Consider the following 19,681-nt stretch of genomic DNA (forward strand, 5'->3'; position numbering starts at 1 on the left):
TTGCCTTGCCTTATTCACCTGCTAATGTTTTATTGCTCATTTTATTGATACATTCTGTCTGAAACTGTGCATTGGGAAATGTTGATATGATATAAAAACTGGGTAATTAGCTGCTAGTAAAGCAACAATTGTTTAAGATAAACAATACCTCCTAAAACTGGAGGACCATTAATTGAATTTATTTTCTTTAAAATAAGGTTAAGTAAATCAAGTAGTCCAAGTCAGGGAGCTTGGTGGAAAAGATGTAAACCTCTCTCCATTCTGCCATTCATATCATATATATCATATTGTATCATCATATCATCAATTATTTATTTATCTCCCCTATAAGATATACTAGTCTAATAAGATAACAGAATAACAGAGTTGGAGGGGACATTGGAGGTCTTCCAGTCCAACCCCCTACTCCATCAGGTGACCCTATACTGTTTCAGACAAATGCCTGTCCAGTCTCTTCTTAAAAACCTCCAAAGATGGAGCACCCACAACTTCTGAAGGCAGCCTGTTCCACTCATCGTTCTGTCAGGGAATTTCTCCCTACTTCTAGGTTGCTTCTCTCCTTGATTAGTTTCCATCCATTGCTTCTTGTCTTGCCTTCTGGTGCTTTGGAGAATAAGTCGATCCCCCTCTGTTTTATAGCAGCACCTCAAATATTGGAAGGCTGCTGTCATTTCATCCCTAGTCCTTCTTTTCATTCTTTTCAGAGAAACCTATTGGTACAGATTCCATGAAGGAATTATTTATAATACATGAGTAAACCTGAAGTGTGCAAGCTACAAACAAAGACATCCTTTTCAATTGTTCTTCATCACTGGAATGACTTCACTTCACACATCACTTCATGGGAATCACAGCCATCCTTCCCATCATCATCATTCAACCACCAGATAAAAGCATTTCTTATTTCCCAAGATCTTCAGATTAACAGTAGATAACCTAGCTGTCTGTTTAGCTTGCAATCTGTTTTTCCCCCTTACTCTTATTGTTCTTTCCTAATGACTTGTTCCCTTGTAAGCCACCTTGGGAAAATACATTTATTTTAAAGTTGTGGGGTATAAATGGCCACAGTGCTCTCTTTTGTGCCATGCTGTTGATCTCTTTTTATCTCACCTAGGAAAACAGTAAGTTGGAATAGCCTCCTAGTCACATTGTTTTATAAATGTTTTTTTTTTCATTTGCTTATTCACCGATTATCCTAACACAATGTTCAAGAAGAAAAGCAGTGTATAAATCAAACCCAGTTACAAAGCTGAACCATTTCCCCGGAGATTGCCGCTACCTCATTCTTGGCATGTGCAATCTCTTGTTTTGCCATTATTTTCCTCAGTAAGATTTATACTTTTGATTGGTTTGCTGCAGGGGCAAATTTAATGCCTGGAAAGTGGTACATTCAGTCCCTTGCTGTTTCAGCAAAGTTGCTGATTGGAGTTGTACTCAGAGTTACCCCTGGCCTTAGTTTCATATTTTAAGTGCAAAAAAATATTAAAATAAAATAGAAGATTATGAAGTGTACCAAGAATTAAACCAAAAACCCTTATTTTATTCAGATGAGGAGGGAAGAATTTTCTTTTGAAAGGCGAGATTGAAATAAATGACTACTGAATAGAAGCAATCTCTCCTTCCAGAATTAAAATAAAGCCAACATGTACCAATGTTTGCCATACTGCTTTCTTCTCTGTCCCATTTTCTCAACAAAACCTTAACTCTGGCATATAAGAAAACTCTCAGATTATTTAAAACTCACCCACAAAGGAGAACTCGGCAGCACAAGACCTTGGACTATAAATTTTCAGTATAGCTACACAATATTTCTGACATTTTATTATACTTCCCAAATCCCTTCTGGATATCCCAGGGGTGCAATAAGCACATCACAAAAGAGGCACTAAAGATTTAATACACACTCATCCATTGTTACTGCATCAGATGCAAAGGAATTGGGCATGATAAGTCTTTAGACAAGAGGGACCTGGATATATTTGGTGCTTTAAAAGAGATGAGCCTCAAGAAATAGAGATGTCTTCTACAATATTCCCATATCTTCCCACGTCTATCAGTGCACAGTAACTTCTTCCCATCTGCTTTCTTCCCAAAAACAGGCCCTCTAAAAACTTCCCTACACCCACCCACCCACCCCCACACACAAATGCACATAAACACACACACATACAAAGACAATCTTCTGATGTTCTGATGTTATTAACTGTGTCTTCCTAAGGTAAAATCTGATCCGTCCAACTTTCTGCTATATTTTGTTGTAAGCTGTCCAGTTGTCTCGCAGCAAGATGGGCAGCAAACAAATTTATCAATAAAATAAATAAAATGAATATTTTCACTGTAAAATGTACAGCACTTCACATACTTGCTTCTTATGAGTGGACTGACTAACAGTCATGTTAAGAAATTTGCCAGACAACATGGGAAGAGGAGGAGACTTCTGCTGCGTGTCCTAGCGACTCTAGATTAATGATATCCCTGTCATCCATATTTAGAATTGACAAATAGATGGTAGGAAATGGTACTGAAAAAGAGCAAAACGTAAGATTTCTTTTCTTCCTTCACTAGAAGAAAAAGGCATTTTCTTTCTTCCCAATGAACAGCAGTAATATTTGGGAGTGATGGTTGCGTGTGGGGAAGAGGTTGGATTGTATAAGAGGGGATACAAGGAAGATGTATGTGTTTGAAGTTGCACTCCAATTTGCCCATGGTCATATGTGATGACAGGTAAGTCCCTAAAAATACAACACAGCACTTGATATTTCTTCAGTCACATTGGACTGGAATATTCACCCATATTGGACAGGAATACTACATCTAATTTTGGTCATCACTGATACAAAATAGATGCTTGAATCCTAGAAAGAGTGCAGAGAAGAGGAACAAATATGCTAAGACGTATGAAGGCTAAATTGTACGATGGATGGTTAAGAGAACTATGTATGTCTAGCCTAATGAAGAAAAAGATTAGGAATTACCAGAAGATTAGCTATGTTCTGGTACTTCAGGGGCTGACACAGAGAAGGTGGATGGATGGGTCATCTTATTCTCCAAAGCACCTGAGAATAGGACAAGAAGCTTGTTAAAGAGAAATCCATTGTGGAATTAAGTACAGTGAGAACAATTAATCAATGGAGCAGCTTTCCTCCCAGAGTTGGAGGCACTCCACTGCTGGAAGTTTTTAAGAAAAAATTAGGCAATCACTTGTTCGAATCCTATACATCAGGTCTTCTGTCTTGGGCAGCGGGTTAGACTAGAATTTCTCCAAGTTTCTTCCAGTCCTATGATTTTATGATTCAGTCATCCTCCAAAAATCAGGAGGCGTAATGCCCATGTTACCTGGGTTTGTTGAATTTACATGCATGAATGATTGGGGAAATAACCAATTATTTATTCTACTGTTTTAAATCCATCAGACCAACTATAGTTTCGAATATCTATTTCTACATGCCAGCCATCTTGAATTCTGTAACAAGTTTTTTCAGCTGCTGATTAAGCTCTATTGGTACTCCCATTTCCCCTGACAGAACTGCTATTCTACTTTTATTTTCCTGAAAAAGAGAAAATAACTGAGACCTGTGTAGCCTATAAGGTGGATATATCCCAATTGTCTAAAAGCTCTTAAAACTACAGTATTCTTGCGGGCTTTACCTAAATCTAGTTTTCAGTTTTGTAAATAAATAAACAGACTATCTGTTATTCTGACAGGTCTCTGCGTAAATGAAAATCCAGTTAGCTTGACACAGTTCTGTGATTTCTGTAAAGCCATTACTAGTGTGACAATTATTTGCATAGATTCTTACATTCTAAACAATTCCTGAAATTTGTAAGATTGAAGTAAACTGTTATAAATGTTCAGTTATAAAGAACTAGAATCTTTACCTTATTCTTGCTGGATTTCAATCCACAGAGGAGGTTCATGACAACTGTAGATGTATCCTTTCCTGAATATTCATAAAGAATTTCCAACACAAAAATATGTACGGAGAACTTCCACATTTGAGTTGGGATGGTACGTCTCATATTAATTTTGTTTTGTATTTATTTTGGTAGATGTTTATGGGTTTGTTTGTTTTTTGAATAATGTGTCAGTGCTTCAGGAACTAATAGTGGTCTAAACTGAAGGAGCAATTTACTGCAAGGAGACCTGGACAAAGGATAATGTTGAGGTTTGGACTGCACATTGATAAAAAATTCTTAATTCTCACCCCCCTTTATTATTAATGAATTAACTTACATATTAATAATTGTATTATACACACAAATATGCTATAAGTATGACTTGTTGTTATTGTTTATTGTGGGCTTTTCCCATTTTTTCCTTCTCTGTCCCTCTGTCTCTCTCTCTCTCACACACAAACACACACAAATGGTGTGTATTGCTGAGCTTGCCTCAGAAGGTAAGGAGCAACAGGCCTGGCAGCACTTGGATGGCAGACACTGAGAAACTATATTTCTGTAATCTAGACTGAGAGGCTAGCCCAGGGCTCTTCAAACTTGGCCCTTTTATGACTTGTGGGTCCATAAAAGGGCCAAGTTTGAAGACCCCTGGGCTAAGACTTCAGAATATCCCCAAACCATTTCTACATGTGGTTGCCAAGAAATATCTCTATATAGTCACCAGATTAAATTAGAAGTCACTTCTTTACAATTTCTTTCCTTTTCTTTGATTTCTGCTCTTTTGTTTTATTTCTTCTCTTCTTTCTTTCATTTTTCCTCTATTTTTATTTTAGTTCTTGTTAGTTTTCATTCTGTAGTTATTTTTTTAAAAAAAGGAAATTAACATCACTAAAATCAGAGAGTGTTGCTTCTGCGTAAAGTTAAAAGGTCTCAGTGGGTGGCAATACCAAAGCAAGTTTGTTTTAGCTTGGATATTAAGAAAGTTCTGGAAGAGATAAGCCTTGTTTGGGATAGCAATCATTATCATCTTCATAATTTCCTCAGAAAGAGGCAGTACCAATATACTTTCATACTGTGGTCCACATAGTGATCTGAATCACTAGGAGTTGACTTGGCTTGGAGGAAACTTAAGATTTAAATTGGTGTAAAGATACAGTTTTATAAACACTTACCAGGTAATCAGCCCTGATGAAACATATAAGGTTTGTGATTTATTTCCTTTTCCTGTGAATTGATAATTGCTTCTATGAAAACCCTCACAAACATTTTTTTTGTTAGTTCGCTAACAAGTAAGCAGAATTGGCTACATGGACTTCAAGTAAACAGAAAAATGTTACCAATTTTTTTTAGAAAGAATACCTTTAATCTCTTCCCCTTTCTCAAATTGTTTTCAACCCCGGCTCATTTAGGAAGAAAAAAAACAACCCTTAAATAAATAGATAAGCAAGCGTGCCAATGACAGATTTGAAGCCTGGAGGAATACAGAAGACAAAGAAAAATAGGAGAAAAAAGATAGATTTCCACCACAGAGTTGCACAGCGTACACACTGAGGAACCAAACAGCTGTGCTGCTTTCAGGCTTCTTCCCAATGAGGATTGGGGTTTTGCTGGAAAAGGGGGTGACGCATTCTGCTCCAGCTGGAATTTTCCTTTGGATTTTCTCTTGTGGGAAATTGCTGTTTTCCACCCACCCCTCCAAAGAAACCATCTTGCAGCTCTGTGCTAAGGACTATTCATTAATAATTGTACAACACTGTCCGGCATACAACATATTGAGAAAGAGAATGGATACACTAGAATTAGACAGCCAACCTGTAGCCTTGGAACAACAAAAGATCCTTTGCCAAATTTCTCTTCTTGTCTCTCCCTTCCCCATATTTTACTTAGAGATGAGATAAGAGAATCAGAAGGGAAGAGGGAGAATAGAAAAGAGGACAATGGGAAGAGAGGGAGAAAGGATCTGTTAGAAAGGCATTCAAGATTTTGGCTCTGACTTCATCCACTGCCTGCTTCACCTCTGGATTGTCCTTAAAGAATGTGGCCCTTGAAAGAAAAAAAATAAGTCTTGCCTAGCTGAATTTCAGTGCTGACCTCTAGAAATACGTAATTTTTGTATTCTCAATGCCAGCACAACCATTTAACTGTATAGGTTGGCTTGGAAGCCTGGCAGTTTGAATGCAAACCATCTGGAGGTACCAGATTACAGAGGGTTGCTTTAGAACAGGGGTATCAAACTCAATTTCACTGAGGGCTGCATCAGCATTGTGGTTGCCCTCGGGGCCAGGTGGGTATGGCCAGGGTGGGCGTGGCCTACTGGGTGGGCGTGGCTAGAGTGCGGATGGCCTACTGGGTGGACGTGGCCAGCTCTACATCGTTTGCATCAAGGGTGCCTATGGGGGCCTGGGCAGGAGTGGGACAGATCTGAGGGTCTCTGGCAGAAGGAGGGTCTCTGGGCCAGGGCCAAGGCAGTGGGGCCCGTTCCCTCACTGTTTCCAGGATGGCTTCATGGGCCACATGAAACCACTTCGCGGGCCGGATCCGTCCCCCGGCAGTGGCGTAGCGTGGGGGGTGCAAGGGGGGCCGGCCGCACCGGGTGCAACATCTGGGGGGGCGCGCTCGCACTCGGGAGGGATGGAAGACGCGCCGAAGCGCCCTTCGCGCGGCTGGAGTCCCGTGGGGGGGATCCGGGGCTGAGGTGCACTCGGGGAAGCAGCAACTCACAACCAGCTACTCTTGGGGGACGGAGGCACAAAGCCGGCCAGACAGGGCTCGGAGCCATCCCAGACCACAGCTGCACTTCCACCTTTCCCAGGGCGGCCCCCGCAGATGGAGCGCAGTGCAGGGCACCAGCATGCCCCACTGCCAGAGAAGCGCCCGCCGGTGCGGCCCCGACTCCCTCACCCCGCGGCAGGTGGCGGCGGCGTAGCGGGGCTTGCGAAAAGCGGGGCGGTCGGCGGCGGCTGCTCCCGGCGCCGGGCAAGGGCAAGCAGGGCAAGGTCGCTCCTGCTCAAAAGCCAGAGTTCAGCGGCTGGCGAGGCGCTCGCGCGGGGCTCTCCCGGGGCTGGCGGGCCGAACGGGGACCGGCCTCCCCCTCTCCGCGCTAGAGCAGCCCCCGCGGTGGCGGCCCGGCGCACGTGGCTGAGGGGGCGGCGGTGGCGGGAGGGGGGTCAGAGGAGCGAGCCGAGCTCTCCCGGGGCAGCAGGTGCGGGCTGGTGCGGCTCCAGGCTCAGCCGCAGCTCCGGCCAAGGGCTGCCAAGCTCACGGGGCGTCGTGCCGGCCCCCTCCCTCGCTCCCCGCGCCTGGATGCGCCCCCGGCAGAAGCCCCGGCCAGCCGCGGTGCATGCCTGAGCGAGACGGGCAGCTGCGCTGGCGGGTCCCGCTCTCTTCCAGGCATCAGAGGTAAGAAAGGGACGGCGGCGCCCCCAGCTGCCCCCCCCGCCGGCTCCGAAGCGGAGGCTCCACTGCGCCGCCCGCCTCCTGGCACGGCCTCGGGTCCCGGCGCTTCTGCCGCACGTGAGGGAGGGGATGCCGGACCTTCCCCCTTTTCCCGGGGGAGGCGTGGGTGGGGGGTGCGGCGGACGCCCAGGATGCGGGGCTCCCTGCGGCAGACTCGAGTGCTAAAATCCACGGGTTAGGGGGCGCAAATTACTTGCCTTGCCCCGGGTGCTGACAACCCACGCTACGCCACTGGCCCCCGGGCCTTGTGTTTGACATGTCTGCTTTAGAAGCAAAGAAGTCTCAAAGTAAACTTACTAGGCAGCTGTAGGAAGTGTTTACCCAATATTTTCTTTTTACTCCTTTTGCTGTCTTCCCATTCATTCCCCTTTAAGATAGATTTAATCTGTTGTATCCAGCCTAAGTCTTTGTTTTGTTTTGCCCTGATAGAAGTTGTCAGTTCACAGGATCACAGCCTGATCACCAGAGTCTTTTGTTATAAAAACTATTTTCCCTAAAGTGAAAGACACCCTCAGTCACTCTAAGAGATGGTCTTCTAAAATGTGGTATGGATGGGAAGAAGATGTCTCCCTGAACAAAGAGGCTTACTTAACATTTACTTCTTTAGCCCAAAGGGAGCAATATTTCAAAACTATTTCTCTTGCCTATTATTGATTGCTAAGAGAAATACATAACCTATCATTAATGTATTGTAGTCACACAAGTTAAACTGTGGTTCATAAATCTGGCATTGGACTGAAGCTTTTTCTACAAGTAACATCTGCCTTGAAAACTGTTTTTCTATAAGTGTACACATGGGGATGGAAATGGTCCGTGAACATGCTCAGATTAACTCTTTTTCAATGACTTCATATTATTTTAAGGGGCATTCAGAATGGGCGAGTGAAGCTCTCACAAATGCTGATGTTTCTCCCTCACATGATTTCATTTTAATGAGAAAATACAGAATCTGAAATTTGGTTTTAAACTTATAGAAGTGGCCATTAAAATAATTTATAATCTCAAAGAAATTCCATTTGATCAGACTACAGTTGGTGGAGAAAACCACTATGAGTGAAATGTTTAACACTCAGGAAAATGTATTTCCAATTCCCCTCACAAAACTTTTAGCAAGCATTGACAACTTTCTAATAAACACTGACAATGTTGATTTTTTTAAAAAAATCCACAGCAGGAGATTGGTTATCTGTTCCAGCTTTTTAAGTAGGGTTTTGGCATTTTCTTTTTTCAACAAAACATATTTTGAGATCTCAGGGGCTGCCACAAAGAAGAGGGAGGCAAGCTATTCTCCAAAGTGCTCGAAGTCAGGACAAGAAGCAACAGATGGAAACTAATCAAGGAGAGAAGCAACCTAGAACTTGGAACAACCTGCCTCCAGAAGCTGTGAATGCTCCAACACTGGAAGTTTTTAAGAAGAGACTGGACAGCCATTTGTCTGAAATGGTATAGGGTTTCCTGCCTGAGCAGAGGGTTGGACTAGATGACCTCCAAGGTACCTTCCAACTTTACTATTATGATTATGATTATGATTATAAACAAACTAACATTTTAGAAGCCTGGATACTACTACTACTACCATCACTCTGCTCATTTTGAATTTTAAAAACTCCAAACAGTAACTGCATCTCCTCAAAGGTTTGCCTATCCTGTTCCAAGTCTGGAAAATTCTTGTCAAGGGAGACAGTCTGAATTCTGGCTTAATGTAAGGCTCAGTATAAAGCTTTTAAAAATCTTGCACATAACTTGCATTCCTGGACAAATTTAGTTTAAATAAGTCCAGAGTTTGATGGAGTTGCAGTTCTAGGTTCTTAATATACATTTTGGGAAATCTTGAATCTTCTGTTTTATGCCAGTCTCATTTTAACATTTTGTTGCTTCTTCAGTGAGATGTCATTTGCTTATTTTTCAAAAGAAAATTGAAGTAGTGTTGCCAGGATTGAGAAAGTTGGGGAAATTATTTTGGCCATCTTGGAGGATAAATGGAGGCTGAGTTCCAAGATATCCATCTTGTAGACTAATTTATATTATACGTTAAATATATAAATACCTAACCAATTTCCTCTTTTAATGTCGTAGATGCACACAGTGTCTGAATTCCAATCAGGCGATGGAGAGGGGAGGCTAAGCCTTTCCCCACTGCAATGGGAATTTTAAAAATAAAATAAATCCTCTAGCAACCTTTTTTTTTCTTTTAAAAAATGCCAGAAGAGTAACAGGGTGCATTGCATTTTTCTGAAGCAAACAGCTGAACATAAATGTTCAAGCCTCCCACTTATGGGGGTCGTCTTCAAGATAACACACAACTCTTTATACAGCCAGTTAATTGCATACTACAACTGAATTCACACACTGTCCCAAGCCCTAATATATTTGGTTATACAAGCTTAGTTTAATATGCTGTATGAACCCAGGTTATTAGGGCCTTAAACGTTTGTGACTTAGCATGGCACGTGACCCTAAAAATTGTCACTAAGTAAATAAACATGGTTAAGAAAAAAACACCACAGTTGAGTGCAGCTGATGAACCCAAATCCACAGAATGTAGTTCAGCCTGTAGACTCACTTCTTAAGTAGTTTGACCCTATGTCAAATTCTCACTGCTATACTTGCTGTATCAATTTCCCCACTCTCCCCTGATAAAAATTAAGTTGACAGCAACCTGGACATTGCAACAGCGGGAACCATCCTTCACTGCTTCTGGAAGATTGATAAAGACACAGAAGAAGCCAGGAAATTTCGTAACAGGCATATTGCTCCTGTAGCCTCCCACAATCTAATCAACTGCCTTTCTTCAAACTGTCACCTGATATGATTGAGAGAAAACTAATGGGACAGTGAGACCTCCTGGGGGGGGGGAGGAACTGAAGTAGGAAAAACTCCAGACTTTTCCCAGCACGAGCAAAGCTAATGAGGAAACAAGAGGCGATCTCCTTGTAATGTCTCTTGTTACATCATCAGGCATATAAAAAGTTCTGGAGCTCAGAGCGAACACAAGCTGGTGCCAATCAAATATACCCTTTGCGAAGGTAAAAGCCTTGAAATGCATTTGTTATATACATTGGGGGGAGAAGAGGGAGATGAGGAAACAAATGAGGTCAGCCTAACGTCACCTGAAACAGATAACAATGATCTTAGAAATACCAGGGAAATTCAGAAATAAACCTCCATTTGGTTATCAATGACAGACACTTGCAGATACAGAACTTTTATTATCCACATTAAAAAACAACAACATTACATTACTTTTTGACATAATTGCCATTCAAATTGAGGCATTGAGGTTTGAAATTCCTTAGTAGTAGTCACTGTCATGGTTCCGGCAGATGAAACCCTTCAAAAGAACTTTGAGGCATTGTTTACCTTAAAGAATCTTTTATTCAAGAAACAAAGTATCGGCACTACATAGATGAACCCAAAAATTAAATTCCCCTTCTCTGGATACAAAGTAACAAAGTACAATTTTCTCCTCCAATAAACAGTCATAAATCGCATCCCCCAATTAGCTTGAAGCCATAGAAAATCCTGTCAAATGTGAAGATGCCAAAGGAGTACTGCTAGTGAAGTTCATAGAGTGTGATTTGACCATCAGTTCTAAAGTCTACTATAAAATGTTATGAAAACTCAGACGAGCCATCCATAACAAGCCTCAGGGCATGCTGACTTCCGGTGTGGTGTTGGTTCACGATAATGCTCGCCTGCACACCACTAGAAGCACTGAAGAAGCTTTGAAGCAGTTCCATTGGGATGTTTTTGATCAACCCATCCCTAATAGCCCAGATTTGGTGCCGAGCGACTACCACTAAGGAATTTCAAACCTTGTAAGAAGTTATGACAAGTGTCTCAATTTGAATGATGTAATGTAGTTTTCTAATGTGTATAATAAAAGTTCTGTATCTGTGAGTCTCTGTCATTGATAAGCAAACGGAGGTTTATTTCTGAATTGCCCTCGTAATTTTGAAAGAGAGCATTGCTACACGTGAGATGGCAAATATTATCTACAAGAGCATCTTCTCTGAATAAAGTGCCCATTGGTGTGTTTAAGCCAAGGAGTCATACTATAGATTCCTCCACTATGGGAGGTGAAGAGTTGGGTCTGGAAGTAGACTCGTCTTTATGGAATATCTTGTTCCTACCCTAGTTTAAATTATCCACCTCTTTATTATTATTATTATTATTATTATTTTTAAAAAAATTATTGAGAGTTTGAGGCATAGATTGCTATGGTTGGGGTTTATACTTATTTGTTTGTTTTATTTAATCATTGGAATATTTACTATATTTATAGTATTAATAAATGTTTAATATTAACATTATTTTTAATTTAATGTTAATATTAATTTCATTTCTTATGGAAAGAGAACAAAGAAAAAAGATATTAAGGAGAGAGAAGGGAATGGGAATAAAATAAACACATGAATAAACTAAGACAACACCATTTAGACTTACCGTATGTAAAACTGAATACAGATCAGCAACTGAGTCTTCAGCACATAGAATCATACTGTTTGGGCTCTCTTGAAACCGATGAAGATCCACTTCAAAAGCTCAAAACTGACACATTTTCATAAGCCAATTGTTTGCACCTGTTATACAAGTATTTTCTTGGAACACAATAATTTATCTTTCTTTTATGCAACTGTCTAGACATGAAAGATCTCACGTTCTTTGTGAATGAATAAACTCCAAGTTGGGGCAACATTGTTTAAGACTATATTGACATCTTTAAAACTTGACTCCTTTTCTAGAACCTATTTCACACGCTGGCTGAGGAATTCTTGAAGTCCATGAGTCGTAAAAGGGCCGAGTTTGAAGTCCTCTGTTGTAGATCTATAGATTTTTTTAAAAATATCTTCCCATTGACTGGAACAGTAAAGAGGAAATCAATCCTAGGGAGAAAGGAAATGGCAAGCTTGCCCAAGGTGATGACACATAAACAAGATCAGGAATGGTCTTTTCAGTGGTAATGCATGATTCTGGAAGCTGAAGACTTAGAAATGGTGAGAGAGAGAAAAAAAAATAGCCTTCAAATTATGGATCTAGAGACCATTACTAAGACTACCATGGTCAGCAAAAAACACGAAGCAATCAGTCCTGACTGTTCTCTTGAAGAGATGATGACTCAGAAGAGACTCATATACTTTGGGGGGGTGCCCTTTGTGTAGACCAGACATGTCAAACTCGTGACGTCATGTGACATCGCGCAGCGTATCGGGAGAGTTTTGCCATTGCCGGCAATGGGGTGTGCGTGGCTTCTGGATGACGCATCCAGCCCATGGGCTGGCAGTTTGACACCCCTGGTGTAGACAATAGACCAGGAAAATGCTTGGCAAGACTAGGAGACAAATGGAAATACAGTGAATAAAATGGCGCCTATCAGACTTTGTGGCACCTAGTTAAATAATATTTTTTATTTTTATTTATTTATTTATCTGATGATGAGTCAGAAAGCAACTGTTTCTGAAAACAGTCATTAAGAATCATGTAAAAGATGGGAATTCAAGATTACTTTCTGTATGTTATTTATATTCCTTTCAGAATTCAAACATATACATCTAATTAATATGTGATGGATCTACTTCACAGTAGAGATCTGAGGATCATGCTCTTTGTGCTGAAGTAAATTGCCGTAAAAATGCTTTCAGGCAGTTTGTGACCTTATGCTATACTTGTAAGAATGACATTGTTGCAACTAGTGCTGATGACGGATGAATTGGACAAAAGCCGGCTTTCCAGCTAAAGCAAAGAAGAGATAGGGGGCCAATTAATCTCAGTATAATTTCTTTATACTGTATTAGTAGTAAAAATCATGGTTAAAGTTTTGCATGGGAAAGCAGGCATGGGACATGTGTTGGGATGAAGAAAAAAATCAGAGAGTAGGGAGAGAGAGAGAGAGATCTTATCTGAACCCAACTATTATGGCTTTGTAATCCATTGTTAATGATTAAGGGCATAAACCAAGATACTGTGGATTCTTTGAAAAATGATAAGTAAAAAAAATCACGCTGAAGTATGAGGCCTTTGTTTTACTAATTTATAGCTTTATCCTTTGTTATATCGGATTATAATTTTAGCTTTATTGTAAAACTCCTATTTTCGCTGCCTCCATTAAATTTAAAGTATAAGTTGGGTTTTAATGTTGCAACATTTATCTCCATAAAATAGGTGTTAGTATTTCCAGAACGCAATTATTTTGTAGAAGGCTTTTTATTCTGTGTCATATACATAAAATAAAGCTCTTGTCTTTCTTTAATATAACCAGGATTGCTGAATTATAAGCCAATAAAATTATCTGCCACCCACCCACCCCCCTCAGCTGACCCTGCTACTTTCTGCTGTGCAGCTATTCCTTTCCTACTACAAGAGGGGAAAAATGCTCTCTGATTTCCCCCAGATTTATTTGAACATATATTTGGCTGACATTCTACAAAGGTGGCAGCAGAAGTTGAATCAAGAAGACTGCTGCAACTTTTAACTCTACGTTCCCGGAAGCCTCCATTACGTTTTTTCCATGAATAGAGTTGCAAGCCTTTTCTTCCCATCAAAATTAGGATTGGAGCCAAAATAATTTCTCAGCAACCAAGATTGATTCCAAGACTTTGAATGACTTTGGGCCAGGCAACATACAGTAGGTCCATGTCTCTTTGAAAATGAATGAGGCACAATATGTGTCTTCTCAAACATCTATAGGTCTTTAAGGCAAAGTAAGAACAACAGTTCTATTGTGACAGTGAAGGAAGGATTTTTAGATAACATTGTAATTCAGAAAAGCTTTCATTTGATTCAAGAAGGTTTTTTTATTATTATTATCTTGCGGACTTAAGAAACTAGCTATACTTTGGGAAACGTTTCGCTTTCTGCAGTCTATCCTTCTCGGCAAACTCCCCCATGATACATCTTTCACCAGCTCTATATCTCCTGCTGCGATTAACATAGTTGAATAAATACATGAGCCTGCAGGAACAAGGGGTACTCCTGGGGAAGATGCTTCTCTCCAGAGTCAGCTCTGCATCTTATCACTGCACACACCATCACCAAGGGGGGGAAAAAACATTACTTTATGTATGTGGATCTACTGATTATTATATTGATCACAATGGAATTGTTGATCATTATTTTCTTTGACCAAGAGCTTCAGTGAAATTAAGTATCTGAATTACAGTTGACATAGCTAACTTGAAGAAGAAGAAAAAAGAGCTTGGTGACACTCTTAATATCAATCCTTCAAGGAAGGCCTAGGCATAAAACAAGCTCCACAAAAAATATTGGAACTCTAATTTATGGATATAAATAGGCTATAGTTACAGAATTTTGACATGACAGCATTTTCCTTCTTTCCTTCAAGAAAGAAACAATTTATTTTTCCTCCCAAGTTATCTTATTTTCCCAAGCTTAAGTCATATTTTGCTAAATGCTTTGCAACATGCCTTCTCCAATGTAACTTCTGGATTCTTACACTGAAGCATCCATAGAAGCTTTTCAGGGAGATCTTGGAAACTAAAAAAGTTAGGGTATTAGTACTGGAGCAATTTCAAGGCAGTTGTCTTAGATTGAGTTGTAGCGAAACAATCTGGAAGTAGACATTGAGAAACCACATCTATAATGTTGGTAATAAATCTTTATGAATGCAGTCATTAAGAGTCAGACTTGACTTAAAAAAGAGTTGACTTTAATTTTATGACCACGTGGATAACCATTCAGACTCAATTATTATTTGGATCACATTGCTATTGCATATATGTACAAATCAGTACACATGTACAAAAGAACAAAAAGGGCCTCTTAAGTGTTTCTGAAGCGATCTCTATTTTTTATGGTAGTATTTGAGGAAAAAAATCAAACCCCATCATTAGACTAAAACGTTCACTGTAACCTTCTGATAACCTTCAGCTATGATTTGCCTTAGTTGATTTGCAAATAATGCTACAGGCTGACCTTCTAGATTTGCTCACACCCCCGGCCCCTTGACCTGGTATGCATTTATATACATTTTTAAAATGTATAATGTTTTACATTCTAAAATGTAAAAAGAACAAAAATTTGGACCAGGTTCAGAAATGTTTTTAACTGAATCTGTCACTTTCATACGCATATGATTGCCATAACAAAGATAAAGTCTTCAGTATATAGAGAGATGGAGAGAAGGGAACAGGGAAAGAGAGAGACAGAAAAAGAGCAGTTTCTATTTGAGGACATATAGGACTGTTCTTCAAAGAAGTACTGTACAAAATGAAGCACTGATTGATTCAATAAGGAGACAGGGATGTTCTCATCAAGGTTAGCTGATTTAAAGCAAAGTATGTTTGGCAACCATGCCCCCAGGGCTAAATCATTTATTATTTTTGCCACCCTGTCAGTGTTCAGAACCAGTCAATTATTCTGAAGTGCAGACTCCCAACTGAGGGTTACTGAAACATGGAGAATGCTGTTTCCACATGCATTTTGAAGGTGTGTCCACCATATGGAATTAGCTTTGGGACTTCAATCATGTATGTTGCTACTAGGTAGTAGGTAAAATAGCCATCTAAATGTCAGTAACTACCTGTCTTTGGCTAATCTTAAGAAGATAAGCAGAAAACCTAATCACTGCCTGGAAGAAAGAACACCAGGAAGTAGCAAGTCCATAGACTAAACTGCAAACTTAAATATCAATTGACCAGTTGCCCTAGAAGAAGGAATGGCAAGACATTTTAATATTGTTGCCAAGAAAATAGCATGAATGATTGGATGTAGTAACTAGGATTCAAGTTTGACTTGAAGAAGACTTTATTTTGAAGCAAAATGGTTTTGGTAATTTCCAAAATATCAAGGATGAGATCTGCTGTTGAAAACATTAAATTCTTGCACCAGGAAGAGATTGCTTATATTTCAGCAACTGATGTGATGTAGTAGGATTGAATTAGGACTAAGTAGATACTATTTATTTGTTATTTATTTATCTGTTAAATTTATTTGCAGCCTATCTCGTTGTGGGGCTACCCTAGATGCAATGATAAAAAGGAAGAAATGAAGAGAGGGTAAGCAGAATAGAAGTAAGATAATAGAACAATAAAATAAACAATGAAAAAGAACATAGCAAGAATACACCAAAATGATAACCAAAAGTAAAAAAAAATAACAAAAATATTAATATGAAACCCACAGGTCAATTCAATCTTAATGTTGCCATGTGGATAAAATGCAGGGATGGAGGAGAAAGAAAAATACTTGCAAAAAGATTATTGAAATAAATTAATTTGGCTGGAATGACCAACAGAGAATATTGAATTGTTCTGCATATGCAATTATTACGATGATCAGTTTTTTATAATTTTAGTGGTTTTCTCTCCTAGGGGGAAAAATACAAAATGGACTAAGGTGAATCTAATCAGGCACAGATATAAGGCTGTTCCTTTCATCTCTGCTCAGTTTATGCCAATTTTAAATTAATTACCTATAGAAATAAGGGTTTTTCGGAGAGGTGGTTTTAACCATGTAATTTGCTTTAGGATTCTTTTAATTTGCATACCCTTAGAAATTATAATGCAACATCTATTTTGTCAGTGCACAGATGGATGAGTGAGGACAATTATTGAGGTGCGTGACCCTTCCTTTGGCTGCTGAACGTCTACTTTAACAAAACAGCAATAGTCAATCTAAAGCCACTGACTGGCCTGTTTTGACATGCAGAGAAAGGTCATATGGACCTTTAGACAGATTTCTGCATGAATCAATGCACTGGAAAATTGATGCAACCTCAACTGAATGATTTGTCAATAATTACAAGTGAATTTCATAGGCCACCCACTGGTAGCCTTTCTGACAGCTTCAAATGACCAGCAGATTCATCGAATGGGTTGAAACGGCCAGAACATTCAGGCACCGAAAAGCAAAAAAAAAAAAAAAAAAAGGAAGACAGATGGCTCCAGAATGTGTTTATACATCACACACATTCACAACTTGGGTAGATACGTATCAACAACATACACACCACAGAGCAAACTGAGGGAAAGAAGCTCAGCGCAAACATGGACAAGGAATTCTTGTAATTTTTCCCTCCTAAAAGTGCTGAAGCTTAATTCACAGTGGCTTATTTCTCACAGCAGTTGAGGTGAGAAACCTATTTCTGAATACTGTACTTCAGCCTGTAGCAGATAAAATACATCTGCTTACAGAAAATATCCTAAACATGGCCAAGCGATACATCATACAAAGACTAGGCCTGCATTTCCTTTATGCTTTCCAATTTTCAGCATTCATTTTTTTCATTTGGATGTAAAGAAGCATTAAGCCCCATCTTACAATAAATCTGTTGTGGTACAATCCCAAAACAGGTACATGCTGAATAGGGATTTAAGTCTCTCATGTCTTAAAGATACCCATTAGGAAAAGCATAGCTGTGGAAGAAGATGATCTGTAAACATTCAAAACTTTTTTTTAAAAAAGTGTTAACTTTCCTTTAGAGAACCTTTTTCAATATGTTATGTTGTCGGTGAAGATAAAATTGCAAAATAGTTCTTTAGGTCCAAGAGGATCTGTATTTACAGTATTTTTCAGAATCAATGATGAGAGGAAGGAAAAGAAAAAGGCAGATTTTCTGAAGTTATTTTATATTTAAAAGAACACACTGATTGCGGAAGACCAAATGTTATTGTTTGTATGCTTGATTGAAAAAAAAAATCTCTTTCAACTGCACTTGACGAGTATTTGGGGCAATTTGGTAAAAAAAAGAAACCAGGCTTGGGAAGAAACTACTAGATAACTCTCAATTTCTCACAGATTAAAAACACTGTTCTGCCACAATTTTCCTCAATCTGGTGCCCTCTAGATTTGTTCTACTCCCTCTAGTACACGGGTGTCAAACTCACAATGTCACGTGACGTGTCGCAACGTATCATGACTTTTTTCCCATTGCCAGCAATGGGGTGGGTGCAGTTTTGGCATGACACATCCGGCCCATGGGCCGGCAGTTTGACACCCCTGCTCTAGTAGAAATTCTGGGAAGTATAACCCAACACAGGTGGTCCTTGACTTACAACCATTCATTTAATGACAATTCAAAGTTATAACAGCACTGAAAAAAGTGACTTACCATCACACTTATAACCATTGTAGTTACATGGTTAGAGTCACATGATCCAAATCTGGGCACTTAGTAACCAGCATGTATTTACAACAGTTGTAGCACCATAGTCACATGATTATCACCTGTGACCTTCCTAGCTGGCTTCTGATAAGCAAAGTCAATGGGGGAAAGCTAAATTCACTTAATGACTGCATGATTCACTTAACAATTACAGGGATACATTAACAACTGTGGTTAGAAAGGTTATAAATTTAGGCACTTAATAACCACCTTCCTTGTCAATGGAAATTCTGGTCCAGTTGCGGTCATAAATCAAAGACTACCTGTAGTTGGGAAAGGTTGATTATATTATGAACAAATACAGTATCTCAATTCCTCGTGATCATATAGTCACATACTTTTCCTCTTTTTTTGGCCCCAAAGAAAGTGACTTGACCTTTCTTTTAGAATGTTTTTTTTAATTTCGCAGTCCAGCCTAAAGACTGTACAAACTGTCCAATCCTACGTAGGCTTTAAGTACAAAACTTAAACTGAATGCAATATCCTGATAAGGTTCATCTACAACAGCAAAGGACATAGTTTAAATAATTAAAAAAAAACCCAAAAGCCTTCTAATAGGAGTCTTGGTAAGGTCTGTTAAATACTTTGCCTAATGGATCAGTTTCCCATCATTATTTCACCAGCATCTCCTGCCATAAGCAGGGAAGGCTGTGGATTAAAATCTAGTAGAAATAACCTTGTATCTCAATCCAAATGGCTCCCAGGACAAGTCAAATGAAATTATTAATGAGCAAGATAATTTCAGAATTCAGGCTAGCCATTTAATAATAATCACACACGCAAGCGTGCACACATACATACATATGGTGAGAAAGGAAGAGGGTAAAATGTAGTCATAGTTTTTATACTTACACTCAAAACACCCAAGCCACTATATGGTAAAATAAACATCAGAAGCACTAACGATTAGAAGAAAGAATGATTTACTGTATAACCATATCTAATCAAAGAGTGATTTAAATTCCAGAGTAAGGGGGGGGGAACCCACAAAAGAACTCAAAAGATTGATTCTAAGATCCTTTAAAGGGCATTTTTGGTTTGGGTACTGAACTCCAGAGTTCTTTTTCATTGTCTTTAAATGTTTACACAAACAAACCAACTAATAGAAATTCTTCTAGTTATCCACTCGAATGGGAATAGTTATGGAAGAAGGGGGAGAAATGGGCTCTTAATCAATTTAGGGATAGGCCCCTGATTCCCATTCAT

The sequence above is a fragment of the Vipera berus genome, assembly GCF_964194415.1.
Source record: "Vipera berus genome assembly, chromosome: 2".
Lineage (NCBI taxonomy): Eukaryota > Metazoa > Chordata > Lepidosauria > Squamata > Viperidae > Vipera > Vipera berus.